We start from the raw sequence: 11,163 nt of genomic DNA on the forward strand, positions 1-11,163 counted from the left end.
GTCTCCCAGAATCCAACATACGAGTGCAGAAGAATGCATTTAGATCTGAAATTTGCAATGTGGCAAGTAAATTTGCAGCATTCTGTATTTTACTTCTGAATACACAAGAATGAGGTAAAAAGCATGATAAGCATCAGATCATGCTTTTTACACTTCCACCTTGCCCTCAAATTTACTTGGTCCATCTCCAACACCTCTCTCCCCTTTCTTGATCTGTCTGGCTCCATCTCCGGAGACAGATTATCCACCGACATCTTTTACAAACCCACTGACTACCACAGTTACCTTGACTACGCCTCCTCCCACCCTGTCACTTGTAAGGATGCTGTTCCCTTCTCTCAGTTCCTCCATCTCCACCGCATCTGTTCCCAACGTAACAGGGATAGGGATCCCCTTGTCCTCACCTACCATCCCATGAGCCCCTGCATCCAACACATTATTCTTCACAACTTCTGCCATCCACCAAGCACATCTTCCCCTTACCCCCCCCCCCCCCCAACTTTCCACAAGGATCCCTCTCCCTGCGACTCCTATGTCCGCTCGTCCCTCCCCACCGATCAACCTCCCGGCACTTATCCCTGCAACCATACAAAGTGTTACACCTGTCCCTACACCTCCTCCCTCACCACCATTCAGGGCCCTAGGCAGTCGTTTCAGGTGAGGCACCACTTCACCTGATAATCCAAGGGTGACATTTATTGCATCTGTTGCGGCCTCCTCTACATCAGTGAGACCCGACGCAAACTGGGTGACTGCCTTGTCGAGCACCTTCGCTCCATCTGCCACAACAGCCAGGATCTCCCAGTGGCCACCCACTTGAATTCCACATCCCATTCCCGTACCGACATGTCTATCCATGGCCTCCTCTACTGCCACATTGAGGCCAGATGCAGGTTGGAGGAACAACACCTCATATTCCGCCTTGGTAGTCTCCAACCTGACGACCTCAACATTGATTTCTCTTAACTTCTGGTAACCATTCCCCTCTGTTTTCCTATTTTACAACCTTCCTTTGTTTTCCCTCTTTTCCCTCATTCCTGTGGCCCCCTCACTCCTTCTATTTCCCGTCACCCGCCCCTTCACAACCTGCCCATCACCATCCTCTCATTCCCCACCTCTTTCCCTTTAATCCATGGTCTACTGTCCTCTCCTACTGGATTCCTCCTTCTTCAGCCCTTTGCCTCTTCCACCTATCACCTCGCAGCTTCTCACACTCCCTTTCATCCCCCCTCCCCCACCCACCGACCTTCCCCCCCCCCCCCACCCCCTCACCTGGACTCACCCATCACCTGCCAGCTTGCGCTCCTCCCCCTCCCCCCACCTTCTTATTCTGGCTTCTGCCCTCTTCCTTTCCAGTCCTGATGGAGGGTCTCAACCCGAATCGTCGACTGTTTATTTCCCTCCATAGGTGCTGCCTGACCTGCTGAGTTCCTCCAACATCCTATGTGTGTTGCTCCAGATTCCAGCATCTGCAGAATCTCTTGTGTCTTTGATAAGCATGTTAGATGTTGTATCCTGTTGTAGTAATATTGCTCACATCAGTCCATTCTTTTGCAGTAATCATCAATAACTCTACAAACTTACTCAATACTTGTTGCAATTATCCATCATTCAAAATAACAAAGTTTTTCTGAGATCAGGTCTAAACAACAGATGGTGTTTACTGAACATATATCACAAGTGTTAAAACAGATTTTTTGCTTGCTGCTGAGTGCCAGCACAAGCAAAGTGTGAGACGTGAGTCAGAGGTAGCACTGCCTCAGTCAGTTATAGGTTCACTCCAGTGCTCCTGTGGGTAATTCAGGCTGATAATCTGTCAAGGGCTGAGGGAGTCTTCCAATGTTATGGCCGATATTTATCCCTCACCCAATATCATTAAAACAGATTATCCAATCATTTTATCATGTGGAACTTTGTGGTACACACTCTAGATTATATTACTGAGTACCTCACTTCAAATTTTTTCATTGACTGTAAAATGCTTTGGGACAGTGTGAAAATTGCTTTATAAGTAGGAGTTATTTTGTTCACTTCTGTGGACCCCTGAGTTCAGCCTGAACTACAAATCAAGTAGAGAGAGTTAAGTGTGAACAAGGAAAATTAACAAAACAAGAATAAAACCGATACACCATTTGATAATTATTCATGCCACTTTATTCTAGCTTGAAGTTATCGCTAAAGTAGCTATCCCATTGACTCAACACCGTCTGTTGGATTATTCCAAAAGCAGCTGTTATTAGGTAAGAATGCCAAATTGACTTGCGCTCCCACGGCACCTAACATGATCTTTGGGGATCCCAGAGCATTTTACAGTCCGTGAAATGTTTTTGAAGTACAGCCACAAATAATATGGGAAAAGGTGCACCTAATTTGCTGACAGCAAACTTCCACAAATGACAATGTGTTAATAATAAGATTACCTGTTTTAATGATATTGTGTATGGGATAAGCATTGATCAGGATAAATACTGACCCAGTCCTTGTTTGAAAAATGCTGTGGAATTTTTAATTCATTTGAGAGAGCAAATAGGGGCTATATTTAAGGTCTCATCCAAAATGTGGTATGTTTAACATTGCCTTGCATTGTAGAATCAGCCCAGATCTTTGTGTTCCTATGTCTAGAATGGGATTTGAACTCGCAACTTCCTCACTCGGGTAAGGATGTCACAGCCAGTGGTTTCATCAAATGCTCTAATGCAACACGGCCACAAGATGGTGCCACAGTTTTGTGAACACCTTGTGATTTGCATCACACTATTGGAGAGTTGCTCAAGTCTACGGATGTACTACAGATATGCTTTTTCTGTCGGGTACAACATACGTGGTTAAAAAGTAAGCATCTGAAAAATAAGCTATGAGACTTCCTGACCAACAGCCCACAATCAGTGAGGATAGGCAGCAACACCTCCACCACAATTATTCTCAACACCGGTGCTCCACAAGGCTGCATCTTCAGCCCCCTACTCTACTCCCTATACATTCACAACTGTGTGGCGAGATTCTGCTCTAATTCCATCTACAAGTTTGCAGGTGATACTGCCATAGTGGCCATAGGCCACCATAGGCACGCCAATGGCTCTAATTCATTAGAAGTTTTGAGAAGATTTGGTATGTCACTAAAGACTCTTGCAAATTTCTATGGATGTACACTGGAGAACATTCTGACTGGTTGCATCGCTGCCTGGTATGGAGGATCAAAAGAGGCTGCAGGCTGCAGAGGGTTGTAGACTCAGCCAGGTCCATCACGGGCATAACCCTCCCCACCATCGAGGACATATTCAAGAGGCAATGCCTCAAGAATGAAGGACCCTCACCATCTAGGACATGCCCTCTTCTCATTACTACTATCAGGAAGGAGGTACAGGAGCCTGAAGACCCACATTCAACATTTCAGGAACATGAACTCTACCTCATTATTTGTCTTTTGCACTATTTTTTGTTGGTAACATAGTTATTCTTATCTTGCACTGTCCTGCTGTCACAAAGCAACAAATTTCACAACATATGTCGGTGATAATAAACCTGATTCTGAAATAACACAATTGAGTCAGAGTACAGGAAGGAGATGAGAGCCTAGCAACGTGGTGTCATGACAACAACCTCTCCCTCAATGTCAGCAAAACAAAAGAGCTGGTCATTAACTTCAGGAAGGTGGGGGCAGTGCACATGCACCTGTCTACATCATCAGTGCTGAGGTCAAGAAGGTTGAGAGCTTCAAGTTCATAGGAGTGAACATCACCAGTAGCCTGTCCTGGTCCAACCACATAGATGCCGTGGCCAAGAAAGCTCACCAGCGCCCCTAATTTCTCGAGGCTAAAAAAATTTGGCATGTCCCCTTTGACCGTCACCCATTTTTTATCGATGCACCATAGAAAGCATCCTACCCGGATACATCACGGCCTGGTATGGCAACTGCTTTGCCCTGGACCACAAGAAACTGCAAAGAGTTGTGGTCAGCATATCACGGAAACCAGCCTCCCTGCCATGGGCTCTCTCTATACTTATCACTGCCTTGGTAAAGCAGCAAGCATAATCAAAGACCCCACCCACCCTGGACATTCTCTCTTCTCCCCTCTCCCATTGGACAGAAGACACAAAAGCCTGAAAACACATACCACCAGGCTCATGGACAGCTTCTATCCCGCAGTTATAAGACTCTTGAATGGTTCCCTAGTATGATAAGATGGACTGTTGACCTCACAATCTTCCTCGTTATGACCTTACACCTTATTGTCTACCTGCACTGCACTTTCTCTGGAGCTGGAACACTTTATTTTGCATTCTGTTATTGTTTTGCCTTGTACTACCTCAATGCACTGTGTAATGAATTGATCTGTACGAACGGTATGCAAGACAAGTTTTTCACTGTACTTCAGTACATGTGACAATAATAAACCAATATTGCATACAATTTTACATAGGTAACTGTCATGACATTGCACAGACAGCATATGAGATAAACAATGAGCTAATCTCTGTTTGGTGATTCTGACAAGTGGTGACCATTATCCTGGGTTCCTTGATCTTCAACTAGTGCTGTAGGGTCTCACATGTCCATGCAAGTCTCCTTTTCAATGTCTTATTTGAAATATGCCACTTCCAACAATGCAGCACTCCCTCAATGCTGAACTAGATTATCAGACCATGTAATGTACTCAGATCCTGCAATGGGCTTAAAGCAATGGCTTTCTGAATGATTACTACCAACTGGGGCAACTCAGTGAATTAAGAGAGACATGTTTACTTGTACAGTATTATTCTTAACTGATTTTCCTTTTAGGAGTTCAAGGAGGTCGCGTAGGCTTTGGAAAGATCCAGTATAGTTGTTCTCACTAACTTATTTTATTCAATCTACTTAGAATTGAGATATGTTTGCCTGGAAGCTGACAATTGATATGAGCGTATTGAGAGTCCCCAAAGGACTAACCAGTAACTTTAGCTCCTGTCCCAGACTGGTGAAGGTAGTGAACCACCCAATGTTTGGGTGACTGCCTTGTGCGTTAGGACATAACTGATTGCTGTCAGAATCTCCTTTGGGGTCACTTCTCCTGCCAGTCATGCTTCATTGTTCCATGATCCGGCTGAAGTTGTGCAGGAAAGCAGTTCTTTTTTGCAGTTCAACAAACCGCTTTCTCATTCTCATACCTAGAATGTTACAAAGTATATTTCCCGTGTTCATGAGGGTGCCTTTACCTGTGAGCAGGCAGAGTAGAAAATAAGCATGTATATTAATGTTGTTATGATGTATTAAGGAATCAAGGAAGTTTAATACTTAACAGTGGAATTTAATGCCCTGATTAGGAGAGATCGTAACAGATTTACATTGACAGCATACATCCCAGTATTGGTATTCCCACACTGAAATGGAATCTTGGTAAAAAATAAGAATTACCATTTGTTTTTTTCACTTTGTTCTACCTTATACTCTTTAGATCTTTTCCATATTTCTTGAGTTATGTAAAATGAAGGGTTTCGGGTTATTAGCGTGCCTGTCTGAGCTATTCTCCTAAAGTAACCAGTAGAAGGTAGGCTTACAGTATTGCCTTATCCCCTGTGCTGTGAAGCTGTTCAGGCATCTTGAAATGGCATGTAATCCATTCAGAAAGGCAGTTTAACTAAGCCCTAAGACTGCAATAAAATCACATAACTTTATAAACTAAAAAGAGTCCATTTTGCTGGTAATGTTTCTGTCAAATCATTATTAGAATAATCCCACAGCTCTGCCATCATCCCAGGGGTGGAAGTAATTTAAATTTCTTACTAGTATGATGAAATTGCTAACATTAACCCATTTGTTCTCATGTCAGTCACTTTCTTAGAGATACATTGTATCAGCTTGCTTTCACCTCTATGTCTTCCACTTGGATCAGATTTAATGAGACATACAAATATGAACATGTCTAATACTTGCAAATTTGAAGTTCACTCATTATAACATAAAATATTACTGATACACGCCTTGACTGTAAAAATATCTTCAGTGAGAAAGGGAAAGAGCTGAGGTGGGGATAGAGGATGACTGAAGCGGAAGGGACCTAAGATGGGGTGAGTGGAGGGAGGAGCATGTTGAGAGGAATGGGGAATGGAGTGAGAGGGAAGTGATAAGGAGGGGGTTTGTGGAAGGGAAGGGGAACGAAGGGGGGTAGTTGTATAAGGGGATACTGGTGGAGGGGTGAAAGGGAGGGGTGGGGAACAGGATATGGACAGGTGAATTTGTGTGCACGTCCGTCTGTGTGTGTGTGTGTGTGTGTGTGTGGGTGTGTGTGTGGGTGTGTGTGGGTGTGCGTTTGTGCAAGTGTGTGTGAGTGTATGTGTGTGAGGTTGGGTGGGTGTATGGTGGGGAGCGGGTCAGAGTGTCTCTCTGTGTGTGTATGCATGTGCTGAGTCCTTGCAGCAGAGACTGGTCTCTGATCATCCTGGATCTCATTGTCTCTGGGCCACGACCTTCCTCTGTCAAGTCTGCTTGTGTCTGGACTTCAGTGACCACCCATGTTAAAAGTATTCAAGGACAGGCATCTTCCAAACCTCAGAACTGGAGTAGAATTTTGACCCTAAGGGACTGCCGAATAGAAGGAGGAAATCTCCATTCAATATGTTTCAAGAAGTGAATATCAATTCTATGTTATCTTCTATGTAGAAAATAATAATGTTACAAATGTGACCTGACCACACTAATTGCTGCTGCAGAGCAGAGAACTTGAATAACATTTTATAGAGAAACCTGAGATCAAAAAACTGGAAATCTGAAATAAAAACAAAAAATGCCAGAACCACTCAGCAGATCAGGCAGTATCTGTGGAGAGGGAAACGTGTTTAATGTTTGAGGTTAATGACTTTCATTAGAGTAAGAAAATAAAATAGAATCAGACTTGCTTTATGTTGCAGAATAGTTAGGGGAAATAAAAAGAATGCTTGTGATAGGGTGGAGACCAGGATGGAGACTAAATGACAAAAGTGGTGCTGTACTGGCTGCAAGAGGGTAATTAAGACTTGTTAATCACAGCTGATTTGTCTGGAGAGGGTGTAAATAGAAGGAAGTGAATGAGGACGCAAGAGACAGAGAGGAGGTGAAAGCAACACCAGAGCTGTGAGATAAGAATAGGACGTTTGCTGTAAATCTGAAGTAAAAGAAAATGCTGAAAATATTCAGCAGATTAGGCAGCGTACTTCTCTCCACTGATGCTGCCTGACCTGCTGAGTATTCCCAGCATTTTCTGGTTTTATTGATGGACCTATATTATGTAGAATAGAAATACATTTCAGTTTTGTTCCTCACAGTTATATTTTTGGTTTACACACTGTCCCCTGATTACTGAGGTGTTCAAATTGAAGTGTGAAGACAGAGATTATGGTGGAATACACGTCTGAACTGCTATTTGAGAAAACAGGTATATTGAGAAAACATTATATTCAAATTTTACCTTCTGCTTCATAAGGTCACATCAGTGACATGAGCAGAACTTTCAATGAGGCAGCTTTAGGGGGACATGTTAAACATATAAACATACGTCCATTGTGCAATTATCGGTGGGAGACGGGTGTTGCAGGATCTCATAGATGTAAACAGAGGTCAATGTTCCAAAGCTGAAGTTTGTTCATCTGTCCATTTGAATGGTTTGCTTTGGAGCATCTCGATGCTACTCTTTAATTATTCAGGGATTCCACCAGTAACCTGTATATTCACTATACTTATTACCTGTCTGTGGAGTCTTACTGGAATTCAAAGTGTGCTTAAAGCATAGGATATTGCCCTCACTGTTCTAGCCAGAACTGTTTCAATGTTATGAGTATCATTTAGCACAATTATAATTCTGTGTGGAGCAAATTGGCTTGCACTAGGGGTGCTTGTTGGCCTTCAAAGGCATGGTGTCCATTCTAATCTTTGAGGGAAGAATCAAAATGTTAATAGTCTGGAAATTTGATTAAGTGATTAAAGATATAATGAAGGTCAACATCAATCTACCCTACATATGTGTCCATGGGCAGCTACCATCAGGTTCAAGTGACCCTTGAAGGTTTGAACAAAAAGTTTTCACTCCTCACGCAATAATCATGCTAAATTATACACATAACGTTGGAACATGCCTGATCCTGATCACTCTACACATACCTTCCAAAAAACTCACTTCATCCCTTCTTCATATCCCGTTCATGGAAGGGGAATGTCAAGGTCCTTCTGACACTTTGCATTGAAAGAAAAGATTATCTGCACAGTCCATCTGCTTTTAAATCCATGTAATACCTCCATGTCAACACCTCCCTCTGTAACTGGATCCTTGACTTTCTAACAAACAGACCGCAATCAGTGAGGATAGGCAGCAATACCTCCAGCACGGTTATTCTCAACACTGGTGCCCCGCAAGGCTGCGTCCTCAGCCCTCTACTCTACTCCCTATAAACTCAAGAGTGTGTGGCCAGATTCTGCTCTAACTCCGTCTACAAGTTTGCAGATGATACCACCGTTGTAGGTCGTATCTCAAACAGCAGTCGGAGTACAGGAGTACAGGAAGGTGATAGCTTAGTGGAATGGTGTCATGACAACAACCTTTCCCTCAATGTCAACAAAACAAAAGAGCTGGTCATTGACTTCAGGAAAGGGGGCGGTGTACATGCACCTGTCTACATCAATGGTGCTGAGGTCCAGAGGGTTGACAGCTTCAAGTTCCTGGGAGTGAACATCACCAACAGCCTGTCCTGGTCAAATCACATAGATGCCACAGCCAAGAAAGCTCACCAGCGCCTCTACTTCCTCAGGAGGCTAAAGAAATTTGGTTTGTCCCCTTTGACTCTCACCAACTTTTACCAATGCACCATATAAAGCATCCTATCTGGATGTATCACGGCTTGGTACGGCAACTGCTCTGCCCAGGACCACAAGAAGCTGCAGAGAGTTGTGGACACAGGCCAGCGCATCACGGACACCAGCCTCCCCTCTTTGGACTCTGTCTTAACCTCTCATTGCATTGGTGTAGCAGCCAGCATAGTCAAAGACCCCACCCACCCGGACATTCTCTCTTCTCTCCTCTTCCATCGGGTAGAAGATACAAGTGCCTGAGCGCACGTACCACTAGACTTAAGGACAGCTTCTACCCCACTGTGATAAGACTATTGAACGGTTCCCTTATACAATGAGATGGACTATGACCTCACGATCTACCTTGTTGTGACCTTGCACCTTATTGCACTGCGCTTTCTCTGTAGTTGTGACACTTTACTCTGTACTGTTACTGTTTTTACCTGTACTACATCAATGCACTTTGTACTAACTCAATGTAATTGCGCTGTGTAATGAATTGATCTGTACGATCGGTTTGTAAGACAAGCTTTTCACTGTACCTCGGTACAAGTGACAATAATAAACTAATACCAATACCAATAACTAGAAAATAAAGATTACACCACAAAGACCATTACATCATTTCTGAAGTCTCATTCATTGTACCAATGGAACATTTCACCAATGTGCTTCAGCTGGAATGAGCTGCAAATAACATAAATTTCAGATCATTAACCTCAAAGTAAATCTAATGACTGTATATTGATACCAACTGATCACATTTCAATTAGGACACAAGGAATGTTGCAGAAGTAGACCATTTGGCGTCTCACACCTGTTCCACCATTCAGGAGGATTATGGCTGATCTTTTACAATCAGAGGAAACATCAACTTCATAAGGATTTTATTTGTTTTGAAACTCAAGAGAGTGTAGGCAAGATCCAGTTAACCTCTCTTCATAGGACATACCCTCTATTCCTGGAACCAATCTGGTGAACCTTCACTGCACTCTCTTTATCACAAGTATATCCTTCCTTAGGTTGGGAAAGCAGATATGTATAGAATATTCCACGTATGGTCCAACAAGAGCCCTATAATTTCGGTAAGATGTCTTTACTCTTGTACTCAAGTCCTCTTGCAATAAAGGCTTATGTACCATTTGCTTCCTAATTACTTGCTGAACTTGCATGTTAATTTTTGGTGATTTGTGTACAAGGACTTCCAGGTAATAGTCCTTGAACTTGGTTTGTTGGTGGACTGGTGCAAGTAGTAACAGCTGATAGCTGTGATAAATAACTAAGACAGCAGCACCACTAAAGGACAGAAGAACAAGTTCACCATATTGCGCTGAGGAAGAGCAGCCTTGGGTAAATGGCAGAGAAATAGAAATGGGATGAGAGGAGAGAACTTCTTGAGAGAGGACAGCACTTTCAATTTGCACTTGTACTCTGAAGACTGGGCTTTAAGGGCTGTGTAACTGTTGACCTACTCAGCAGATGTGATCATCTCAGAATCAGGTTTGTTATCATTGATATATGTTGTGAAATTTATTGTTTTGCAGCAGCAGTACAGTGGACGACATATAAGTTACAAAAATAGGTAAATAGTGCAAAAGAGGAATAACGAGGTAGTGTTCATGGGTTCATGCACCGTTCAGAAATCTGATGGCAGAGGGGAAGAAGCTGTTCCTGAAATGTTGAACGTGGGTCTTCAGGCTCCTGTACCTCCTCTCTGATGGTAGTACTGTGAAGAGGGCGTGTCCCAGATGGTGAGGGTCCTTAATGATGGATGCCACCTTCTTGAGGCACTGCTTCTTGAAGATGACCTTAATGGCAGGGAGGGTTGTGCCCATGATGGAGCTGGCTGAGTCTACAACCCTCTGCAGCCTCTTTCAATCCTGCGCATTGGAGCCTCCATACCAGGCAGTGATGCAACCAGTCAGAATGCTCTTCACCGTACATCTATAGAAATTTGCAAGAGTATTTGGTGACATGCCAAATCTCCTCAAACTCCTAATGAAGTAGAGCCGTTGGCGTGCCTTCTTCACAATTGCATCAATGTGTTTGGGCCCAAGACAGATCCTCTGATATGTTGATACCCAGGAACTTGAAGCTGCTCACCCTTTCCACCGCTGACCCCTCAATGAGGACTGGTGTATGTTCTCCCAACCTCCCTTTCCTAAAGTCCACAATCAATTCCTTGGTCTTGCTGATGCTGAGTGAGAGGTTGTTGTTGCAACGCCATTCAACCAGCCGATCTATCTCACTCCTGTACGCCTCCTCGTGGCCATCTGAGATTCTGCCAGCAACTGTGGTGTCATCGGCGGATTTACAGATGGCGTTTGAGCTGTGCCTAGCCACACAGTCATGAGTGAAACACACATGAA

Source organism: Pristis pectinata, chromosome 5 (assembly GCF_009764475.1).
Source record: "Pristis pectinata isolate sPriPec2 chromosome 5, sPriPec2.1.pri, whole genome shotgun sequence".
NCBI classification, from domain to species: Eukaryota; Metazoa; Chordata; class Chondrichthyes; order Rhinopristiformes; family Pristidae; genus Pristis; species Pristis pectinata.